Source organism: Hoplias malabaricus, chromosome X1 (assembly GCF_029633855.1).
Source record: "Hoplias malabaricus isolate fHopMal1 chromosome X1, fHopMal1.hap1, whole genome shotgun sequence".
NCBI classification, from domain to species: Eukaryota; Metazoa; Chordata; class Actinopteri; order Characiformes; family Erythrinidae; genus Hoplias; species Hoplias malabaricus.
Window position 1 is genome coordinate 2,261,878 of NC_089818.1, and position 26,345 is coordinate 2,288,222.

Here is a 26,345-nt window from a genome sequence, read left to right on the forward strand (position 1 = left end):
TGTGTGACTACGACACTCCAGAAGCTATAGTGTCATTTGTTTTTAAAAGTTACCATGATAATAAAACTTAAGCATCTTGCTTGGATTGTTAAATATAAAATGCGTAAATTGTTCCGTCGAAAAACAAGCCATGACCTTGCAGGCTGTAGGTGGCTTGGTGTAGAATAAAGTGAGTGAAGAGTGAAGGGCTAGTAAGTGCTAGAAACACAAAACAGATATCTTGCTGTCATTACTGACTGGGAGCTTAAACATGAGATATGTTACATTGAAATGCTGCAGGATATCAGAATGCTAGTATACAGATGCTTTTTTGGGCAGTGGGGGTGGAGGTGAGAGGTGGGGTGGAGTAATGAGCAATGACCTAATAGGTTTAGAATAATAGAGGTGTTTATATACATATACTTGCAAAAATCATAATGCACATTTTAGATTTCTCTTATGTATACCTGAGACCTATTCTGTTTTTTCACTCTTTCTGCTCTGTCTCTCTCTCTCTCTCTCTCTCTCTATATATATATATATATATATATATATATATATATATATATATATTGTATATATATATTGTATATTGTATAATATATATTGTATTTATCTTTTTCAGTAATTTATTGCAAGCACAGCTATGGGAGATGCTGAAATGGCAGTGTTTGGGGCTGCAGCTTCCTATCTGCGGAAGTCTGAAAAGGAGCGCTTGGAGGCACAGACTCGTCCATTTGATATGAAGAAAGAAGTTTTTGTGCCTGATCCTATAGAAGAATTTGTTATGGCCACCATCACCAATCGTGAAGGAGACAAAGTGACTGTGCAGACAGAGGCGGGGAAGGTCAGTTCAATAACTACATGCTTTTTATGTTGCAGTGAGTCTTATAAGATATGAGACAAAAACTTATAAGAAGCAAGAAAATTTTTAAATGTATATAAGTGAATGATTAGGTTATGGAGTAATATCTGTAAGTATGCAATAACAAATAGAGGGTGGGCTGCTCCAACATGGACTGAATTAAAAAATCAAGAATTTGTTAATTAAGCCAGTCAAGCACTGGTGAATTGTGTGTGTCTCTTTTAAATTAAAACGTGTATTTTGGGTAAAAATGAACATATTTTTAAGCAAGATTTGACACATGCATGCCAAGAAAACATCGCAGGCAGAGCACACATTAGTGACATCGTGTGGTAAAATAGAGAACTGCAAGTAAATGTGCAAACTACCCTCACACATTATCAGTCCATAATACATAAAAATTTTAATTAATGCACGAAGATTAAAGAAAAATTAAGGGAGATTGACACTCACTTGATACACTGCTTGCTGTATCTCGTTCTACTTTATTTGTAATATTGTTTTATTCTTGCTTTACTTTATTTCACTCTGTATTTTATTCAGATTTTTTTCATTTAAATTATTTAAATCTATGTTATTTTATCTCACAAATTCTGTCTTGAAACATGCCATATACGTTCATTATTATAGGCTGGTTATAGTTGAAGATAATCATTTGCACAGAGTCACAGATCTATAAACAGGCAAGAAGCTGATGCACTGTCTGTCATTATGGCTTTTTCTTTGCTACCAAAATTTAGCTATAGGTGACTATAGCTATAGGATATGTTTTCAGAGATCATTACATTTTTTTTGCCAAACAACAATGGCCGGTTAATGAGGTGATTTAACACTGTTTACTGCTGCTGACACATGTTGCTACCTATCTAACTTGCATTAGTTTGTAATGCCATAATGCCACCAAACAACACATTTTCCTTCAGCTCTGAAACAATAACTTCTACCACACAGTCTCCAAATTTTCTCTTTTTTTGTCATTCCAACCTCCATTGTCTCCATATTGTTTTATGGGTGCATGCTACCTTCTGGCTTTTGTGTGTGCACACACTTTCAGTCCAGAATCCATGCAGAGTTTTATGAATGAGGACTCTAGAGAGGGTTTGAGACTGTTGTTTCACAAGCATTGCTTATGACACTGAAAGAAGCTGACACTTTTGGTCAAATTAAATAAATAGAGATAAATAAGATTTACTTTTTAACAGTATGCAGGCAATAATCATCTTACATTGTTTGTATTTAGTTTTCTGCTTTATGCACCTGCAATAATCGATATAGTATATTTTATGGAGCGCAAAAATAACTTTTGCCATTTCCAACAGATGTGAAACTTAAATTATATTTTGGTAATCTTCACAAAAGGCAAGCTTAAAATAACAAAAAACAAAACAGAATGGTCTTTATGCGTTGATTAATATATCCATCCATTATCCACCACTTATCCAGCTCCTCCGGGGGTATACAGAGGCATTCCCAGGCCAGTCGAGACCTTTAGTCTCTCCAGCTAGTTCTTGGTCTGCCCCGGGGCCTCCTCCCCCGCTGGACATGCCTGGAACACCTCTCCAGTAAAGCGTCCAGGAGGTATCCGGACCAGACGCCCGAACCACCTCAACTGGCTCCTCTCGACGTGGAGGAGCAGCGGCTCCACTCCGAGTCTCTCCCGGATGTCCGAGCTCCTAACCCTGTCTCTAAGGGAGAGTCCAGACATCCTGCGGAGAAAACTCATTTCAGCCGCTTGTACCCACGATCTCGTTCTTTCGGTCACTACCCAAAGCTCGTGACCATAGGTGAGGGTTGGGACGTTGATTGAACGGTAAATTGAGAGCTTTGCTTTTTTGCTCAGCTCTCTCTTCACCACAATGGACCAGTACAGAGCCCGCATTACTGCTGATGCTGCACCGATCCGCCTGTCAATCTCACGCTCCATCTTTCCCTCACTCGTGAACAAGACCCCGAGGTATTTAAACTCCTCCACTTGAGGCAGGATCTCACTTCCATATGAAGAGAGCACTCCACCCTTTTCCGACTGAGTACCATGGACTCGGACTTGGAGGTGCTGATCCTCATCCCTACCGCTTCACACTCGGCTGCAAACTGGTCCAGCAAGAGCTGGAGGTCCTGGCTCGATGAAGTCAATAAGACCACATCTTCCGCAAAAAGCAGACATGGAATCCTGAGACCACCAAACCGGACACCCTCCGCCACTTGGCTACACCGAGAAATTTTGTCCATAAAAATTATGAACAGAACTGGTGACAACGGGCAGCCCTGATGGAGTCCAACTTACTGCCAGCCATACGAACCAAACTCCTGCTCTGTTTATACAGGGACTGGATGGCTTGTAGCAAAGAGCCCAGTACCCCATACTCCCCGAGCACCCTGCACAGAATACCCCGAGGGACCCGGGGTATTGTCCCGGTTCTTGATCTGTTCATCTTGGTCTTTATGGATCACTCTTTGTCTGGCCCATCACCTAGGACAATTTTGCCTTGGGAGACCCTACCAGGCGCTATTGCCCCCGACAACATAGCTTCTAGGCTCAGGCAGGCACGCAAACCCCTCCACCACGTTAAGGTGGTGATCCAGGGAGGGGTTGATTAATTTATAACTGTGAAAACAGACAACATCCGTCCTTTTTTTATTATGCTCTCAGTCATTATGCCACAACTCTCTCAGCTGATGTCACACCTCTCATGCCAGATAAGGGCGAAAAGTTTGAAACTTAAAAAGAAGAATCTGACAGTGTGTCAGGAACGAGGGGCGGATATAAGGAGGGCGGACGCACTCGCTAAAACACAGTTCTTTAATAAAGGGAGGTAACCAAACAAAGCACGAAAACATACAGGGAAACAAGGCAGGCTAAATTAAACAAGGGAAGCTAAACAGGGCAAACGGGACTGACAGACTAAAGAGTAAACGAAGGAACGAGAGAGGAAAAGAAACTACGACACGAAACAACGACTAGGGAAACAGACACGGAGAAACTGTAGAGACAGACGGACAGACTCGAAAACACGACCGACTAGACATGAGAAAAGAGAAATGAGAAATGAGGAATGTACGACAAACAGGACGTGACACAATAGGGCTTAAATACTCACACAAATAAGAAACACCTGGACAGATAACGAGGACGGGTGACACATGACACGGACGAGGAGGCGGGACGAGGGCGGAGACAAGGATATAAACAAAACATAGCCATGTGCGAATAAAGCACATGGCGGGGACAACAGACTGACAGGACGAAGGCGTGACAGATGCCCCCCCCAAGAACGCGCAACTCCCGGGCGCGTACTCCTAAACCCCCCAGGAGCTGGCACTGGAGAGGGCACGGAAAACAAGACGGACAACAAACCAACGGGTGACAGGACTCAGGACAGGACGGGAACAGACACAGGAGCCGGGGACACGACAGGACCGAATATACGAGACGGGACATGGGACATGACAGGAGACTGACAAAGGGGGGCAGCAAGAGACGAGAACGGACTGGACAGGACAGGAGTGGACACATGGGACTTGACAGGGTTTTTGACATTGGACATGACACTGGATGGAAACAGGGACTGGACAGAAGACGGGACAGGTGACAGAACTTGGTGCTGGGACTGGACGGGAGCAGAGACTGGTGACAAGACACTGGACAGGATAGGAACGTTAGACTGGACAGGGGTACGTGACTGGACAGAAGACAGGACAGGTGACATGACTTGGTGCTGGGACTGGACGGGAGCAGAGACTGGTGACAAGACACTGGACAGGATAGGAACGTTAGACTGGACAGGGGTACGTGACTGGACAGAAGACAGGACAGGTGACATGACACTAGACTGGAACGGAGACGGGACTGGAGACTGGACAGGGGATTGGAAGGGAAACTGGACCGGAGACAAGACAGGTGACTGGACATTGGACGGATACGGGAACTGGACGTGAGACAAGACAGAGGGTTGAAACGGGGACTGGACAGGACTAACAGGGGACTGGACAGGAGACAAGACAGAGGGTTGAAACAGAGACTGGACCGGAGACGGGACTTGAGACTGGACAGGGATTTGAAACAGAGACTGGACCGGAGACAAGACGGGTGACTGGACATTGGACGGATACGAAGACTGGACATGACTAACAGGGGACTGAACCGGGGGTTGAAACATAGACTGGACAGGGCTGACAGGGGACTGGACATGAGACAGGACAGGAGACTGGACTGGACTTGGTAGGGGAACAGGGATCAAGACGTTTACGGGGACAGACATGAATACAGTAACAGGTACAGGGACAGAGACAAAGGCTGACACGGGTACTGGGACAAGGACAGACAAGGGAACCAAAATAACAGGGGGGTGCCCAGGACTGGCTAATGTCTGTGGGGCAGTCTGAGGAACCAGCCTGGGCACAGTTCTGGGGATCGGCCCTGAAGTCCTTCGGGCCGACCTACGGACATGGACAGGGGAGGCCGTAGCCACAGTCACGGGGACAGGAGAGGCCGTGGCCACAGTCACGGGTACAGGAGAGGCCGTGGCCACAGTCACGGGGACAGGAGAGGCCGTGGCCACAGTCACGGGGACAGGAGAGGCCGTAGCCACAGTCACGGGGACAGGAGAGGCCGTAGCCACAGTCACGGGGACAGGAGCGGCGGGCGCCGCCGCCGTCACGGACACAGGAGCGGCGGGCGCCGCCGCCGTGACGGACACAGGAGCGGCGGGCGCCGCCGCCGTCACGGACACAGGAGCGGCGGGCGCCGCCGCCATCACGGACACTGGAGCGGCGGGTGCCGCCATCACGGACACTGGAGCGGCGGGTGCCGCCATCACGGGGACTGGAGCGGCGGGTGCCGCCATCACGGGGACTGGAGCGGCGGGTGCCGCCATCACGGGCACTGGAGCGGCGGGTGCCGCCATCACCGACACAGGAAGCCCCGCAGCAACGTCCACGGGGGCAGGGGAACCTGCGACGTCTTCCTCGGAGGCAGGGGAACCTGCGACGTCTTCCTCGGAGGCAGGGGAACTTGCGACGTCGTCCTCGGAGGCAGGGGAACCTGCGACGTCGTCCTCGGAGGCAGGAGAGGCGCGCGTCGCGCTCACGAAGACAGGGGTTTGTGCTGCTCGCCGGGCTCGCGCTGGAGCTGTAAAGGGTTTAGGGGGTTTCACAGGCGCACCCATTAGATCACCTCGAGGTGCGCCCCTGTTAGCCTCAGACCTCAGAGGTACGGAGGTGAGGCTAACAGCCCCTACCCTTAACGCCCCCCCAAAAATTTCCCCGGACCTGAGGGGGTAATCCTCCAGCGAGGGGGGAACTCCAGCACGCTTCTTCCGCCGGCTCCTTCGACTCCCGCTGGCGCAACTACTCGATTCACGAGTCGACTCCTCAGGTTTAGGAATCGGAATAGCACCAGGCAGGAGCTGGAGCCGGCAACTCCCGCTGTAGCAGTCCTTCTGTCCATAATTCGGCTCCTCTGAAGTCCTAGAGGCTACCATTGCACGAATTATGGACGCTTGGACTTCTCCTAGTCTCCGAGAGTAACTGTCTGTGCTAGCTGCGTCCTGGTGGTCGTACATTCTGTCAGGAACGAGGGGCGGATATAAGGAGGGCGGACGCACTCGCTAAAACACAGTTCTTTAATAAAGGGAGGTAACCAAACAAAGCACGAAAACATACAGGGAAACAAGGCAGGCTAAATTAAACAAGGGAAGCTAAACAGGGCAAACCGGACTGACAGACTAAAGAGTAAACGAAGGAACGAGAGAGGAAAAGAAACTACGACACGAAACAACGACTAGGGAAACAGACACGGAGAAACTGTAGAGACAGACGGACAGACTCGAAAACACGACCGACTAGACATGAGAAAAGAGAAATGAGAAATGAGGAATGTACGACAAACAGGACGTGACACAATAGGGCTTAAATACTCACACAAATAAGAAACACCTGGACAGATAACGAGGACGGGTGACACATGACACGGACGAGGGCGGAGACAAGGATATAAACAAAACATAGCCATGTGCGAATAAAGCACATGGCGGGGACAACAGACTGACAGGACGAAGGCGTGACACAGTGAAAAAACATAAAACAAATAATAATAATAATACTGTGAATCTGAACAAAATCTGCAACTGAAATGAATAAAATATCCATTCAAAATGATTGTAGAGTTTAGAGTTTACATTGATATATTTTTCAAAGTTTAATCTGAAGATTTGAATATACAGTTCCAGTTTTTTTTTATTAAAAAAAATCTTTGCTCTGCTCCATTAGCTCATAGGTCCAAAGCCTCTGTAAGAGCAATAGATGGACTACAGTCTGTAAACCTAACCATAGAAAATGGACCCTTAGTGTAGAAACAAGGAGGTGGTGATAATTTTATGATTGATCATGACCACCTCCTTGCTTCTACACTATATTAATATTAATATAATTTTAGTGTAATTTATTAGTCTTATATTCAGAACAGAAAGGCAGTCCAGGAATCAGTCCAGGAATCAGGCTAGGGCTCTGTATACATTTCTTAATCAAATCTCTTACCGGCAATGCAGTGGTGCAACAGGTACTGTTGCTCACATAGTTCCACACATGTTGATATGTGGATTGCCATGAATTGAAGTGTCTGTAGTTGTGAAAGTGTGATGCCATCTGCATTGCACCCACTGATTCAAAGTAAGCTCTGGAGTCACCATGAACATGAACTGTATAAGTAATTACAGAAAAGGAAGGAATTATAACTGAAAGTTGTCTCTGCATGATTACACAATACTAGATTATGAAGATCACCTTTCTAGTTTAATAATATTCTGAATTCTTTGTAATTCTCCAGACACTCACTTTTAAAGACAGCCAGATTCTGCAACAGAATCCTCCAAAATTTGACAAAATTGAGGACATAGCTATGTTGACTTTTCTTCATGAGCCAGCTGTGCTGTTTAATCTCAAAGAGCGTTATGCTGCATGGATGATCTATGTGAGTACAAAAATTTGCTTCAAATGAACTAAACCTTTCTATTATTATATTCAATACATAACAATGAGCATACCTTTCTCTCAAAGACCTATTCAGGGTTGTTCTGTGTAACTGTCAACCCCTACAAGTGGCTGCCAGTGTATAATCAGGCAGTGGTTATAGCCTACAGGGGCAAAAAGAGAAGTGAAGCTCCTCCTCACATATTCTCCATTTCTGATAATGCCTACCAGTACATGTTAGCAGGTAAATGCTAAACAATTACACAAGTAGGTCATTTACACAGATGACTGGTGATGCACTGACAAACTTTAATATTTATAACTACATTTATAATCATAGAAATGATCTATTGTATAGAAAAATGCAAAATAATGATGAAATTATTTGGATAACCTGCATTTGAAAACTGCAAACATTGTTCTTCATAACAAATATTACATTACATTTGAATATATGTAAATAATTTGTCAATGATAAGTCTACAATTTATTAGCTATTATAAAGTATTAACAATTTAAGCTCTAGTTGTCCAGTCGTTAGTGGACTACAGTGAAACAGACATGGTGGTGATGTATTGTTACAAGTGGATGAGACACAACAGGGCTGTTACAGTTTTTAAAGACCTGCTGGATTGAGAATAGTTCACCAACCAAAAATATCCAGCCGACAATGTACTTTGGGCACCATCCTGTGTCCAGTGATGAAGGACTTGAGGACGACCCGCACAAACTGTGCAGCAACAGGTACTGTCTCTGCATTTACATCTACAACTTTGACCAAACACTTAAGTGTATCCAGTAGAGTGGACAATGAATGGACACTTTAAAGAATGGTCTTTAAAAACTCCAGCAACACTGTGGTGTCTGATCCACTCAGTCGTTTTGCATATTCAAAATATGTTGCCATTAATGTCTTTCAATGTACTACTAATTATTCTAATGTGTGATTAGCAAATTAACTGTATAAAAAGGTTCTTTAAAATGTACCATAACCTGCTACCGTTTTAGCTACCATTAAATACTGTCAGTATAAAGTATCTTACTGTGTAGCACTTTACAGAAATTTTACTATAGTTCCATAGTATTAAAATATCAGTAAACATTACCAGTGCTTCTATCAAGCAAATAAATCAATGTATAAATTTTATTTCAGTGACAGTTAAAATTGGTAAAACGTGTAACACATCAGGATCAACACATCAAAAATGAACACATCAAGATCAAGTTCATCAATGCATACTTCTATTATCAGATCACAAGTGGCATTATTTTAATGCCAAATGTCAGGAGCATATTTTTAAAATGTGAAAGCGCTATTGATATAGCACTCGTTATTCATGACAGCATTCATGCAAAATATATTTGTGCTCAATCAGATTAACAGTTTATATTCAGACTTAATTTGCTCACCTTCAGATTTTCATGGCTTACACTCATATTTACTCAAATATGCTAAAATTTGTGCTACTTTCTGATTGCACATGGATATCATCATCATCTTTTCCGCTTGCCCATTTCATGGTCGCGGTTAAGGCCTTAGTGTTCTGTGTCTTTATAATTAGACCCTGAACATGGGAGATGCAAGCAAGGTAAGCATAGGAGGTGCAAAGTCCTATGTTTTTTGGAGTATTTAATACAGCCTGAGCCCTATTGTTTTCTGTGTTTACTGTTATTAGGTGGAAGTTATTATTAGATGGAAGTGGAGACAAAGTCTGCACCAGAAGTGTCAGGACATAACAGAAAGCTGACAGTCGCGGAACACAGTTAACAGTCTGTTTAATGTCGTTATCCAAAAGGGTAATCACAAGGCAGGCAAAGATCAAAAACAGGAGCAAACAGTACCTCGGAGGATGGACAAAAATCGTAGTCAAAAACAGGCAGAGTTCAAAAACCAGAGAATGCAGACAATACCAATAGGGACAAGACAGGAGACGTAAATCGGGTACACAGGCAGGAAGTAGGCAACAGGAGACCGTCAGACAAAGTACAAGGAAACGCGTTGTATGCATGGGAGAACCAAAACAATACTCGGCAGGGAACAGTTCTCAGAGTGAGGTATATATAGAGAGACAGACAGGTGTGAGTAATTAGAACTCTGGTGAGGGAGACCGGTAGGTAGTCATGTGACTGGCAGGTGCATTCTGGGAATTTGAGTCCTGAGATGTAGGCGTGACAGTACCCCCCCCCGAAGACACCGGAGGAGGCCTGGAACGAGGACGACCACGACGACGACCACCCAGCGGAACAGAGTCACCAGAACTATGGACTTCTGCACGTGCGGAGGACTGAGATTGACGTGGGTCTCTGGATCGAGACCTGGGAAGGGACGGAGCGGGATTAGATACCGATCCTCTCGGGCGACCTCTGGGACGGGGAGCCGGCTTCTCAGGATGACGAGAGTGAAACGCCAACACGAGACCCGGATCATAGATGTCCTTTGCTGGTACCCATGAACGCTCCTCAGGACCGTACCCCTCCCAATCAATAAGATATTGGAGAGTTCCTCCACGTCTACGAGAATCTAATACCTCTCGCACGGCATATGTGGAAGAGTCCCCAACGTCCAATGCCGGGGGCGGAACGTCGTCAGGCTGCAACTCATTCAAAGGGCCAGAGATCACAGGCTTGAGGAGAGACACATGAAAGGAGTTAGCAATACGGTATTGTGCAGGTAATTCTAACTTGTAAGTAACCTCATTAATTTTATCAGAAATACGAAAAGGACCAATATACTTAGGAAGGAGCTTCCTGCACCTCCCCTCAAACCTGATATCCTTTGTAGCCAACCATACTCTTTCTCCAATCTGGAATAACGGGGAATTTGATCTGTTTCTATCAGCTTGTTCCTTATACCGTGAAAGGACCTCCGTGATGTGAAGATTAGTTTTCTCCCACACCTCCTCACTGCGTTTCATCCACTCGTCGACTGATGGAATTCCAGATGTAGCTGCAGTCCAGGGTGCCAACGGAGGTTGATAACCTAATATACACTGAAATGGGGTGAGACCAGTAGTCGAGTTAACCAAGGAGTTTTGGGCTATCTCTGCCCATACCAAGTACTGGGACCAGTCTTGTGGATTCTCATGACAATAAATTCGTAAAAACTTTCCCAGCTCCTGATTAACCCGTTCACACTGGCCATTACTCTGGGGATGATATCCAGAGGTGAGGCTAACATTTACCCCTAAATGTTCAAAGAAAGCTTTCCATACATGTGACGTAAACTGAGGACCTCTATCAGATAAAATGTCTTCTGGGATTCCATAATGACGGAATATATATGTATATAAAGCTTTAGCAGTATCCAGGGCCGTGGGTAATGAAGGAAATGGGATGAACTTAACTCCTCTAGAGAACCGATCAATGACTGTGAGAACTGTAGTAAATCCCTCCGACAGAGGTAGGTCAGTGACAAAATCCAGCGCCAAATGCGACCAGGGACGTTCTGGAACGGGTAGAGGCATTAATTTACCTGCCGGAAGGGTTTTAGGTGTTTTTGCCTGAGCACAAACTGAACAAGATGCTACAAATTCATGTACATCCGCTCTTACTGACCCCCACCAATAACGTGCTAGAATGAGCTGTGTAGTGCGTCTCTCTCCGGGATGACCAGATGACAGTGACGAATGGGCCCATGTAATCAGCCTATTACGGAATTCTGGCGGTACATAAGTTTTGCCTTCCGGACAAGATTCAGATACTCCTTTTGACCGATTTTCCTGTGCAATCAGTTCATCTAACTCCCATCTGATAGCTGCCACCGAAACGGAGGAAGGTAGTATAAACTTATTTGATTCTTCACCTTTCTCTTCTGATTCATTCTGATTAAAACGAGAGAGCGCATCTGCTTTAAGGTTACGATTACCTGGCTGAAACGTGATGGTAAACCGGAACCGGGAGAAAAACAGCGACCACCTAGCTTGTCGAGAGTTCATACGTTTTGCAGAACGAATATATTCCAGATTCTTGTGGTCAGTTAAGACTGTGAAAGGATGTAGAGAACCTTCTAGCCAGTGTCTCCATTCCTCTAAAGCCAACTTTACCGCTAAAAGTTCTCTATCCCCGATACCATAATTTCGTTCAGCAGGTGATAATTTATGCGAAAAAAAGGCAATGGGGTGTAACTTAGGAAGTTCCCCACTACGTTGAGATAATACTGCCCCTACACCCGTCTCTGATGCGTCTACCTCCACCACAAAGGGGAGTTCAGGGTTAGGATGTTTTAATATGGGAGCGGTAGTGAAGGCTGTCTTGAGACGTTCAAAAGCACCTTGGGCCTGAGCAGACCAACACAAACGATGAGGACTACCCTTTAGTAAAGCAGTAAGTGGGGCTGCAATAGAACTAAAGTTTCTGATAAACCGTCTGTAAAAATTCGCAAACCCTAAAAAGCGTTGAAGCTCCTTCACGTTAGTTGGGACTGGCCAGTTTACGACTGCCTCTACCTTCTGGTCGTCCATGACTATACCCGACACACTGATAACATATCCCAAGAATGAAATGGTTTGTTGATGGAATTCAAATTTCTCTCCTTTGACAAAAAGGTTATTCTCCTTTAACCGCTGAAGCACTTGACTGACCTGTTTTACATGAGTTTTAACATCTGGAGAGTAAATCAAAATGTCATCAATGTATGCAATTACAAATTTTCCCAACATGTCCCTAAAAATGTCATTGATAAACTCCTGGAACACAGATGGAGCGTTTGCCAACCCATAGCTCATTACCAAATACTCATAATGTCCCTTGGTAGTACTAAAAGCAGTTTTCCACTCGTCACCCTCCTTAATTCGCACTAGATTGTATGCACTACGAAGGTCCAACTTGGAGAAGATGGTAGCACCTCTAAGTTGCTCTAATGCAACTGGAATAAGGGGTAGAGGATATACAAATTTCTTGGTGATATCGTTCAGAGCACGATAGTCTATACATGGTCTTAATCCACCGTCCTTCTTTTTGACAAAGAAGAAACCCGAAGATATAGGAGACTTTGATGGACGTATGAACCCCTGTGTTAAAGCTTCTTTGACGTACTCTTCCATGACTCTTTCTTCTTCTAAATTCAAAGGATAAATACGTGATTTAGGTAAGGTAGCACCCTCAACAAGTTCTATCGCACAGTCATATGGCCTATGCGGGGGTAGTTTAGTAGCTTTTGTTTTACTGAAAACTTCTAAATATTGGGAATAAACGGGAGGAATTTCTACTGACATGGTTGAATCTGGACTCTCCACTGAAGTGGAATGGATAGAAATGTTTTTAAGGGCTAAACAGTTTGTGTGGCATAAGGATGACCAGGATGTGATTTCGCGTTGGCTCCATGAGATAGCTGGGTTATGAATTTCTAACCACGGTAGTCCTAAGATAATCTGAAAATCCGCCTTGGGTAATACCAAGAACGAAAGCCATTCGTGATGCAAGAAACTTGTCTGGAACCAAACAGGAACTGTCTCTTGTGAGATGAAATCTCCTCCAACGGGACAGCCATCAAAAGCTCGGACTTGGATCCGTTTGCACAACTGTTTTGTCTTAATTCCCAGCCGGGTAACGAGGGATTGTTGAATGAAGTTTCCTTCAGCTCCAGAATCTATTAGCGCTGAAATGACAAAAGAAGTTCCTTGGCAGTACACTTTGACAGGTATGAGAAAGGATTTTGATATTAACCCTTTTGTGGGTACACTCACCAAATTAGCACGAAAATTCCTCTCCAGGTTTTGAGTCCGGACTCGTGGAGGTAAGCGTGTACAATCACGACGAATATGATCGGATCCTCCACAGTATAAGCATAGTCCACCGTGGAGACGACGTAGGCGTTCTTCATGAGAAAGTCGCATATTATCACATTGCATAGGATCCGAAGGAGGATTAGGACAGGGAGCTTGACCTTGTACCGGGCGAAATAGAAAACCAGGAGCGGATTGACGCTTGACAACTTCTTATCTCTCACACGGTGGTCGAGGACGTTTTTGTAGGAGTTGGTCCAGGCGGATGGATAAAGAAATTAACTGATCTAAAGTCAATCCGTCATCTCGACAAGCCAGTTCCGTGAGTATTTCTGGATTTAGACCATTACGAAAAACATTAATGAGCGCAGGTTCATTCCAGCCACTACCAGCAGCAATAGTCCGAAACTCTAACGCATAATCGGCAGCTGTTCGGGCTCCTTGCTTAAGAGTGAGAAGGATCTCACCACAAGAACGTCCCTCATTAGCATGGTCAAACACTTCCCGGAAAGTATTGACAAATTCGGGATACGTGTTACTGACTATACTGTTCCAAATAGCGGTGGCCCACTCAAGTGCTTTACCAGACAGACGGGAGACCAAAAAGGCGATTTTTGCCTGGTCATTACTGGGAGGAGAATTCTCAAAAAATATAGAACATTGCAATAAAAACCCGCTACATTTGGCCGGATCGCCTTCAAACATCTCCGGTTTACTGACAGGATAACGAGAGTTCAAACTGACAGACGCTACAGGAGGACTGGGATTAGGGCTGGGAGCAGGAATACGCGCTACAAGGGCGTTAACACTCTCCAACACTTGTTTCAGCTGGAGCTGTTGACTCTGTTGTTGTTGAGCGAGAGAATTAACTGATTGAGTCACGCTATCCAACATTTGCTGGTGTTGTCCTAGCATCTGGCCCTGACTAGTGATAGCCGTTCTGACGGCATCTGTGTCCGCTGTCTGCATGTTGGCCGAGTATTCTGTCAGGACATAACAGAAAGCTGACAGTCGCGGAACACAGTTAACAGTCTGTTTAATGTCGTTATCCAAAAGGGTAATCACAAGGCAGGCAAAGATCAAAAACAGGAGCAAACAGTACCTCGGAGGATGGACAAAAATCGTAGTCAAAAACAGGCAGAGTTCAAAAACCAGAGAATGCAGACAATACCAATAGGGACAAGACAGGAGACGTAAATCGGGTACACAGGCAGGAAGTAGGCAACAGGAGACCGTCAGACAAAGTACAAGGAAACGCGTTGTATGCATGGGAGAACCAAAACAATACTCAGCAGGGAACAGTTCTCAGAGTGAGGTATATATAGAGAGACAGACAGGTGTGAGTAATTAGAACTCTGGTGAGGGAGACCGGTAGGTAGTCATGTGACTGGCAGGTGCATTCTGGGAATTTGAGTCCTGAGATGTAGGCGTGACAAGAAGCCCTATTGTTTTCAATGTGTTAATTTTTTTTTAAACATATTCTCCCATTTTTGAAGCTTTTCCAATGAATTTTGGAATTTTGGCCTTTTAAGGTGGAACAGTGTGTTTGAAGGGAAAAAATGAAACAGAAAAAATAAGTATATATTACTCACCTATGGCGCAGGAAGAGAATTACTCACCTATGAAGAGGGAATAAATAGAAACCATTTATTGACTGGACATATAGAGCACCCGTCATGATGAAGTTGCCCCATTGAGACACATAATTCTAAGTGTATAGTATTGCAATGTCTTCATATAAATCTGAAACAGAATCACAAAAGGCCGAAAGCTCGTCAGAGTTCAAATGTTACAGATCTTCCAAGACCTTAAAACTGCAGCATTTTATAAATGAATAGACTCCATAAACCTTTCTTCCAGTTCTTTTCAAAGGATACTACAAGAGATTTCAGACACTGCATCAGAGATTTGAACACCATGGAACTTAAATTCGCAACATGGTAACAGAGCAGCTACATCTGTGAACTGTACTGATCAGTAATGTAGGAAGATAGATTTGCCCAACCCCCACCCCACAGAAAAAACACCCCAAAAAAAAACAAAAAACACCCAAAAAACACCACCAACATTATAGCAGGCCTGGCTGATTGCAGTGAGGTAGGATACCTGGGTAATAGATGAATGTCTTTGCCCTTTGTTTGTGATGTGTGTGTATGGACGCAGTATCTTCCGAACGAGGTGAAGCTGGAGGGACATCAGAGCGATGCGGTGGAGTGGCATACCCTGTTTGATAAGTGGCCATTTGATGTTCCTGGGGTATTTGTAGTTAGACTCACATTGCTAGTTAAAATGTCAGTGAGCAGGTCATTGATGGACAGAAGCTGTGCCATGCCTTCATCTTCTAGGCCTCTCAGTCTCTCATTTCTAAAATAATCCACAATCATTTCATAAAGTCACAGTTCACACGAGTCAGCCTAACTTAGTCCGTCTTCACCATCATCAATTGCTTGTATAACAGTCTGTAACTGGTCCACATTTAAACTTGAAAGCTTTGTGTGGCTTGGTGTAGGAGTGGCCATAATGACTGGACACCAGTAACATTTACTTTCAAGATGATGCTAAGTGCTGCAGCCTTCCTCAAAATTTCGGGCACTGTCAGCTCACTGTAGGTCACACTTTCATGACTGGGTGGTTCTCTGTCCCAGATGAATCCCAAAATGTGCCATCGCCAGAACTAGTGGATATCTGGGCTGATAGCAAGTGATACACAGGCTGGGCAGCACTGCAGACCACTGAAGAAACTAGGCAAAAGTTAATATCTCTCCAAGTCAGTGCCAGTATATTTCAGAACTGTGTCAAAATACTTATTCCTTTATAAAAGTCACAGAACACTATTTTATTTCAGAACATTATTTTATTTCAGATCAAGGGCAAGTTTTTCCAAAGGGAAGGTGGTCATGTAGCATATCAAAGAAGATGAGAAATGTATTGTGTTGTCAGCACAGAAAGTTTAAAACCTTTGTTGTTTGTTTTGTAGCGGAAATAGTTATGCACACGTTGCGGTGGCATAAGCACTACATAGCGGAGTCAATGATAATTAATTATTATTAGCTTAGACAAATAGGTCATCTTCACATATTATACAGCAGAATTAGCTAGAATTAGTTATTATTAATGAATTATGCTCATTGACCCGCCGTGGGTTCTTGACTCTGAAATTGAATCTGAACTAGAAGTTATAATTCCATACAAGAAAGGTGCACACACAAACAAATAACCAAGGATTGGTTTTATCACACAACTGGTTTATTAAAGATAATATCAAATAATGAATATTGATTAGACATTCATATAATAAAATGGATTACAGTGATATATGAGGGAACAGGAAGATTAATATATGAGGGAATTTCTCTATGATAATTATTGTCCTAAGTTCTAAGAAAGGCTATTGTTTATCCCAGCAAACTTTCAGTACCAACCCATGAGCCATGAGAGGCATGAAACCATGTGACCTTACGCATCCGGAGATGGACAGGGAGCATGTCGCTGACGGTGCTTTCCAGCACGACTTCCTGGAGAATTGCAGATGCTTGGAGGTGGCAGCCGCGGGCGTTCCTTTTCTCCCAAGGCTTTCAGACGCAGCTGTCGGAGCTGGTGGCGTTCAGAAGTTCTCTGTGGGGGTTCTTCATCATCGTTGATCTGCCGCCTTGTGAGAGACAGTCCAAGCAGGTCTCTCCTGGGGCCTCATCTCAGAAGATCATTTTGAGGGTGAGTGCGGCCGTCTTCTTTGTCGTTGCTGGTCTGGAGGCGTTGTCGTCCATTTGAGGGTCAGAGTTCTAAGGTTTCCTTCAGGCTCTGGGTGTGGCGTTGAAATTTCGCTAGGGTTAAACTATAGCTTTTCTTAATCTGTAGTTTCTATCTGGACCACGCTTTAAGGGCCCAAGACTGTTTAAGAAAGCCATGAGTCTGACGCCTGACATCATTTCATAAACCCAAGTCATTTTACTCTTTAGCCTTGAAAAAGGCTAAAAGAGAAAGCGCCCCAAGTGTCGTTTGGCACCACAGGTTTTTAACCAGAGTTTAGAAGACTCGCCTTTACTACTGATTGGATAAGATTGGAGCCTCTCTTGCTCCTGATTGGCTGCTTTCTGTACCTTGGTAGTGAAATCACATACAATTTATGACCCTGGACAAGACAAAGGGCTTGAAGACCATCTCCTTTGAATGAATCTCCAAGATTTTGAATCATACTTTTGCAATATAAACGATTAGATATTAACACAAAGTAATATCATTAAGACAACCATGTTCTACATAATTATTAACCAAATAACACAGTATGTGTTTACCTTGGTTCTACATACATTCATATAAACAAAAATGACATAAACACATGTAAATTAATCCCACCCATTTTGATTGTCTAAATGGAATTAATTTCAAACAGTTGTGCCCATATACACTTGTTTTCCAGGTAAGAACTTTGGGATGTTTGAGTCTTTTAGAGTTAACAGTCTTTAAAAAGGTGTAAGAGGACATGGAATAAAGGTGGGTCTGTGTGTCTCTCTGAATTTTTTCTTGACCCTGTGGGTCCTTAAGTCATAAAAAGGGGTCCTTGGAGGGGGTTTTACGAGCCTGCTCTGGAGGTTTATCTCACCTTCCATCTGCTTGTGTGGAGATGTCTCCGAAACGAGCTAAAGTTTGGGTATTTAAAAAATAAAATTCTCAGAAAGTCACAATTTCTTATTAGGAATTAATACACATTCATCATATCATGCTACAGTTTGTTACAGGATTAACCAAATCCTAAATGCTCAGCGCTACCTGACAGTGCTACAGGAAACATCTATTCTGTCCAAAGATGGCACTGAGCATTTAAGATTCCATGGAGGCGGGAAGGGGGTGGCTATGGCAAAAAATAAAAAATCCTTCATCAACTCACATTTTTATAAAATCAAGGGAAACTATTTTAACTATTTTAAGAAGAAACTCTCCAGCTCTCACTGCCTGTCCATGCACAAGACCTTTCTCTCTCTTCCAATGTCTCAAAGTGCCCAGGTAGCCTGCAGCCTCAAAGACAGCAAACCACAGTAATGTGTATATTAAGTGCTACTCTGTCCATGTTCATCATTTCAGCTCTGATTACTTGTAGCATACATATAAACTGTGATTTTAATGAAGTGAGTGGACTGTACATATAAACACCTCAAACAGAATCTATAATCTGAATGAATTCAGTCCAATTGGGGAAAATATTTGCATGTAAACATAGCCAGTGAAAGCACAGTGAATCTGTGTTTGAGCCAAGCAAGTCTGAGGGTGCACTTATATATTTTGCATAAAGACAATAGAATTCTGTGATTAGGTTTTGAATAGTGATTTCATATATGATATTTTGGCATTAAAATATTGCTAAAAGCAAATGGTTATTTTCATTTGTTAAAACTGCTCCATTATTGAAACTTCTATAATTTGTCATGTCAAGCATGTATAATGTATGAATTTTTTTTTTCAGACCGCGAAAACCAGTCAATACTGATTACGTAAGTTATTAATAAAATCTCTTTTAAATTAATATATTCTATTGGTTGATATTACAGTTCTGAGGTTTTTAAGATCTATGCCCTACAAACCGGATTCCAAAAAAGTTGACACTAAACAAATAGTGAATAAAAACTGAATGCAATGATGAGGAGGTGCCAACCTCTAATATTTTATTCAGAATAGAACACAAACCACAGATCAAAAGTTTAAACTGAGAGAATGTATCATTTTAAGGGAAAAATATGTTGTTTCAAAATTTCATGTCGTCAACAAATCCCAAAAAAGTTGGGAAAAGGCCATTTTTTACCACTGTGTGGCATCCCCCTTCTTCTTACAACACTCAACAGACATCTGGGGACAGAGGAGACCAGTTTCTCAAGTTTAGAAATAGGAATGCTCTCCCATTCATGTCTAGTACAGGCCTCTAACTGTTCAATCGTCTTGGTCCTTCTTTGTCGCACCTTCCTCTTCATGATGCGCCAAATGTTCTCTATAGGTGAAAGATCTGGACCATTTCAGTCCCCGGATCCTTCTCCTACGTAGCCATGATGTTGTGATTGCTGCAGAATGTGGTCTGGCATTATCTTGTTGAAAAATGCAGGGTCTTCCCTGAAAGAGATGACGTCTAGATGGGAGCATATGTTGTTCTAGAACCTGAATATAGTTCTCTGCATTAATGGTGCCTTTCCAGACATGCAAGCTGCCCATGCCACAAGCACTCATGCAACCCCATACCATCAGTGATGCAGGCTTCTGAACGGAGCGATGATAACAACTCGGGTTATCCTTGTCCTCTCTGGTCCGGATGACATGGCGTCCCAGTGTTCCATAAATAATTTCAAATCGTGACTCATCTGACCACAGAACAGTCTTCCATTTTGCCACACTCCATTTTAAAAGACCCCTGGCCCAGTGCAAAAGTCTGAGCTTGTGGAGGTTGCTTAGAAATGGCTTCCTCTTTGCACTGTAGAGTTTCAGCTGGCAACGGCGGATGGTACGGTGGACGGTGTTCACTGACAATGCTTTCTGGAAGTATTCATGAGCCCATTCTGTTATTTCCTTGACAGTGGCGTTCCTGTTTGAGGTGCAGTGACGTTTAAGGGCCTGGAGATCACGAGCATCCAGTAGAGTTTTACGGCCTTGACCCTTATGCACAGCAATTGTTCCAGATTCTCTGAATCTTTTGATGATGTTATGCACGGTTGATGATGATAACTTAAAAGTCTTTGCTATTTTACGCTGGGTAACACCATTCTGGTATTGCTGCACTATCTTTCTGCACAACAATGCTGGAATTGGTGATCCTCTTACCATCTTGGCTTCAGAGAGACACTGATACTCTGAGAAGCTCTTTTTATACCCAATCATGTTGTCAATTGACCTAATTAGTGTTAATTGGTCTTCCAGCTGTTCGTTATATGCTCAATTTCCTTTTTCCAGCCACTTATTGCTACTTGTTTTTGGGATTTGTTGACACTGAAATTTTGAATCAACATATTTTTCCTTTAAAATGTTACATTTACTCAGATTAAACTTTTGATCTGTCATCTTTGTTCTATTATGAATACAATATTGACATTTGCCATCTCCATATCATTGCATTCAGTTTTTTTTCACAATTTGTTTAGTGTCCTAACCTTTTTGGAATCCGGTTTGTACTATTTTAATAAAGTGGTATTTATTTTTTCATTGGTTGATATAACTCACGTAACACAGAGCGGACTGACGGAAGCGGACGTACTCGCTAAAACACAGAATACTTTATTTAAACTAAAGTTAACAAAACAAAGTCAGGCAGACTTGGACAGAAAAACTTAAACAGAGACCCAGACTAAAGAGACAGATACCAAATAAACCTAAACAGAGAGAACTAAACAGACAGAGATAAACCTTAACAAAGGGGCTTAAAAAGAGACCTGAACAGAGAGAGCTAAAAGACCACAGACAGAGACCATGAGTACACAAAGCACTGGAAAGGAAACACTAACTGACCAGAGAAACAAAATAGAGAGGCACAAGAAAGAGAACAAGACTACAGAAGAAAAACAATGTGACAAGGAATAGGAACAGGAACGAGAACAACACAAAAACGACATGACTTGACTGGGAACATAGCAAAACGACACAACATGGCTTATGAAACAAAACGACATGACCAGGAAAGTGTAAGACATAAAACGACATGACTTTGACTTGGAACCTGACAAAACAAAGGTGAAATGTCCGACAAGAGGAAGTGAGAGAAGGGGGCTTAAATACAACACACAGACGAGGCGCACCTGAGACAGATAACGAGGGGGCAGGGTAACAAATGAAACACAGACGAGGAGGCGGAACAAAGGTGGGACATGGGAGGAGACAAGGACAACAACAGACAGAGCCATGTGCAAAGAGTGCACATGGTGAGGAAAACAGGCATGACAGGACAAGGGCGTGACAATAACTTTGGAATGAAATGACATTCTTCAGGACAACTCAAAACATCAGCAAATAATACAGGAACTATTAGATATAGGGTGAGTGCACAAATTTACAATAAATACATCCAATAGAAAACATACTCATCAATAAGTATAGAGGATACATTTACAAATGTATTGTAGACAAGACAGAAAGACAATATACAGATGCAGCACTTGGAGTCGGTGGTTTTAATGGTGGGTAAAAAGAGCCTGATGATCACTCCTGCCATTTTCACAATCCTCTGCAGAGTCCTATGATCCAATACAGTGCATTTTCCATACCAGTGTACACATCCAGGTATATTGTCAGGCCCAACTTTGGAAAGAGCTGTCTAACAGCAGCTGTAGACTGGATGAGAGTAGGGGAAGGGACAGTTTTCCTGTGTTTTAAATAATATGTTCTGGGATTAAACAGGGATTTACTGTACAAAATGTTCATATTATATACTCAGTATTTTGATATGTAATCACTCCAAAAAATCTTTAATAGAATGGCTCTTAGAATAGAACCAAATAGATATTGTTGTAGTGTGCATGTAATTTTTCTTTAGGCTTCCACTGGTAGATATACTTATATTTAATGGTTCAACAAAATAAAAAAAATACTGTATACAGTAAAAGTGCTCATTAATATAGTTGGGTTATAACGCATCCCTATTTTTTCTTGAATTTACAGTGGAGAATCAGGTGCTGGGAAGACTGTAAACACTAAGAGAGTGATTCAGTACTTTGCCAGCATTGCGGCAAGTGGCACAAAGAAGGATTCAGTAGCTCAGAATAAGGTTTTCAATTACATAATTTTCACAAAATAGTAGTTAAACTACTCTGACAAGTAATACAAAAATAATAAAATACAATCTATTTATTATCTATTAAATTTCAAGGTTAAAGTAATTTCAAAATTTGATGTACATTTTCCAGGGAACATTGAAAGATCAAATTATCCAAGCCAACCCTGCACTGGAAGCTTTTGGCAATGCCAAGACTATCCGAAATGATAATTCTTCAAGATTTGTAAGTAAATGTTTATTAATATAATGCAGTTATCTATAAATTATTTAAATTCATTATTTTTATCTGTTTTTATATCTTTCCCTTCAGGGTAAATTTATCAGAATCCACTTTGATACAAGAGGGAAACTGGCATCAGCTGATATTGAAACATGTGTGTTATATCTCACTCCTTTTCAACTTCTCTCAAATTTTTTAAATATTTAGAATCATTTAAAGCCATGCACCCATACTTGCTTCCATATATTTATTATGTTAATTAAAAAAAAAGAAAAATGTCAGAAACTGTATATTAAATATAATCTAATGATTTACTGACAAACAAATTCTTTATCTGTAATCTCAACAAAATATCTCCTGAAAAATGGCCAAAGGATATTAAGTAAAGTATGGGCACAATGTTATATCTGCATAGTACAGTTTCTGTAACATTTTATTTGGATATTTATGTATATTTTTTTCTATTAAGATCTTCTAGAAAAGTCACGTGTGATCTTTCAGCTAAAGGCAGAACGAGACTATCATATTTTTTATCAAACAAGAAACCAGAGATTCTTGGTAAGGACGTAGAATAATCTTAACAACGTTTAAATATGTCTATTTTCCACACAAATGTACATTCCCTCTTTCTGTCCAATAGAAATGTTACTAGTGACACCAAACCCCTATGATTATGCATTCATCTCTCAGGGAGAAACTACAGTTCCTTCTATTGATGATGCTGATGAGTTACTTGCAACAGATGTAAGTTCGGAGCAGTATTTGCATACTATATGTAGACTGATAACCACAATAATTTGGTTGAAGATACATATTACCTAATAAAAAATGTATAAATGCATTCTGTTATGTAATACACATTACATTTATCTAATCCCCAACACTAACACTATCCCATAGCAAGAAGAATAATAAACATTCAATTTCTGATTTCACAGAATGCATTTGATATATTGGGTTTCAATCAAGAAGAAAAAAACTCTGTGTATAAGTTGACAGGAGCCATTATGCACTATGGTAACATGAAGTTCAAGCATAAACAGCGCGAAGAACAGGCAGAAGCTGATGGAACTGAAGGTTTGTATAAATCATTTAACATGAAAAATACCTGCAATGACAGACAATCTAACTATTTTACTTTTACTATAACTTTGTAAGTATTAAAATATGATTTTTTCTCCAGATGCGGATAAAGCTGCTTATCTTATGTGTTTAAACTCTGCTGATCTAATAAAAGGTTTGTGCCATCCACGAGTCAAAATAGGAAATGAGTGGGTGACAAAAGGACAAAATGTCCAACAGGTAAAAAGAAAACAGACAAAAAAAAAAAAAAAGCAATATGTTTAACACTGTATAAAATTAAACCATTGGCTCTGTCAGGTGAATTATGCTGTAGGGGCCCTATCCAAAGCAGTGTATGAAAGAATGTTTCTCTGAATGGTGGCAAGAATCAACCAGACTCTGGAGACGAAGCAGCCACGGCAGTATTTCATTGGTGTACTGGACATTGCTGGCTTTGAGATTTTTGATGTATGTACCAGAAAACATAAAAAAGCTCACTGGTTTAATTTCATTATATAGTTATTTTTATTATTATATTACTGCCTTCTGTACAGAGTAGCCATATTATTTTACCTAACATATACATATTTACTTGATTTAATTTATATAAAATTACTATAGTGACAATGCCTATTTTAATTTGACCCATAAGAAGCAAAAGCTTGTTCACTTACGTGTGGTTGTGGTTCTGGTACTTATTTGTACTGTCTATAAAAATTGTCAGATTGTGCTCTTGTGTTAAATACATTTTAAAATTATGTCATATATTCTCTAATTTACAGTTTAACACTTTTGAGCAGCTCTGCATTAACTTTACAAATGAAAAACATCAACAGTTTTTCAACCATCACATGTTTGTCCTGGAACAAGAGGAGTACAAGAAAGAAGGTATAGAGTGGGAATTCATAGACTTTGGCATGGATCTGCAAGCCTGTATTGACCTGATTGAGAAGGTTTGTAATAGCTCTTTTAAATGGCTTGTAGCAGCCATTCATTCACACATTCATCCATCCACCCATTTGTTTGTTTGCTTGCTTGCTAATGTTTTGCCTGGTGACATTCTGTTTAAGCTCATTACTGACATACTCAGTTCATATTTTTAGCCCATGGGTATAATGTCAATTCTCGAAGAGGAATGCATGTTCCCAAAAGCCACAGATGCTACCTTCAAAGCAAAGCTTTATGATAACCATCTTGGGAAATCCAGCAACTTCCAGAAACCAAGGATTGTCAAGGGCAAGGCAGAGGCTCACTTTGCTTTGGTTCATTATGCTGGCACAGTAGACTACAACATTGACAACTGGCTCGTAAAAAACAAGGATCCATTAAATGAAACTGTCGTTGGACTATATCAAAAATCTTCACTGAAGCTACTAGCTCACTTGTTTGCAAACTATGCTGGTGCAGACGCAGGTATGTTAAATGAAATGTTTCTATTTGAATTGGGTAATACAGGCTAAAGATTGTTCATGTGCCTATTATTTTTCCAAAAGAATTGAAACTGACCATATTTAAAATCACTAATAACAGTGCAGGCATTAATTGGGCTACATTCTGTAACTCTAAATCGCTGAAGTGTATGGGTATTTTAGGTATGTAAAATGGCCAATATACCTTGGCAGCTCAGTGTAAATAAACAGGTAAGCCATAATATTCCTATGACTCCCTTCTACACTCACTGTTCACTGATTGTATATGTGCGTATTGTAGAACCTCTGTTGCTCCACCTCAGGACTACCACAGAGCAGGTATTATTTTGGTAGTATGTATTTTTGGCTGGTGGGTTTTTTCTCACAACACAAGTCCCTAAGAGGTATAAAAACATCAGCAGCACTGATGTGTATAACACACTAACATACCACCACCATTTCAGGGTCATTGCAGTGCTGAGAATGACTTGCTACCTATGTGGGTTCCTGACCATTGAAGCACAGGATGAAAGGGAGGCTAACAAAATATGCAGAGCAATGGATAGACTACCCTCTGTTATTGTAGAACTACAGTGCATCTGTATTATATGTGGAGATGCACAATGAATGTGGAAGCAAGGTGGTGGTATTAATGTTATGGTTGATTGGTGTATTAACTAAAGGAGGCTGTTTGGCAGTGCTAAATACAGTATGTTTTTGGTATGAATGCCAGAAAAAAATGTTGTGTGTGTGGAAGGTGCAACAGGTATTCACTTTTGCACAGTTGTAGTGTTCTGGGGTTGTGGGTTCAAACCCTGACTTGGGTCACTATGAGAATATTTTCTAATGTGGGTGTGTCTGTTGTGTCCTGTGATGGACTGTTGTGTCCTGAGATGCCTAATCCAGGATGTGTTCCTGCCAAGGAAGGGTAGGCTTCAGAACCACTGCAACCCTGAACAGGATAAACTCTTACAGAGTTTGAATGAATAAACAATTTTGAGTAGAGCTGGACATCTTTTGGCAGAAGGGAGTAAAATACTTGGAATTCACAAGGGGTACCTACAAAACAGTTAGAACACATTTATCTTTTTCACCCTGTTCCATAACAGTATGTCTGACTTGTCATCACTACTTTTTCTATGTAGACTCAATGTTTTGTTACATGTCATGAAGTACCTCTATGTCACCTATCATCCCACTTTGTCGTCTATATTCCACTATGTCTGGAAAATCTTCCTACATGTCCTAAAGTCTCATATGTCTCATATGTCCTCACTACTTATTCTATGTTGCCTCTACACCTCCTATCTTCTCATTATGACTGCTAGGTCTTCCGACATGTCCTGAAGGCTCCCAGTGTCTCATATGTCCTCACTAATCC

General features: G+C 41.8%; 1 pseudogene; it reads left to right on the forward strand.

The window, feature by feature from the left end:
* Positions 1 to 625: 625 nt before the first annotated feature.
* LOC136676052 (myosin-7-like) overlaps positions 626 to 26,345 on the forward strand; it is a 31,083-nt pseudogene continuing 5,363 nt past the window's right edge.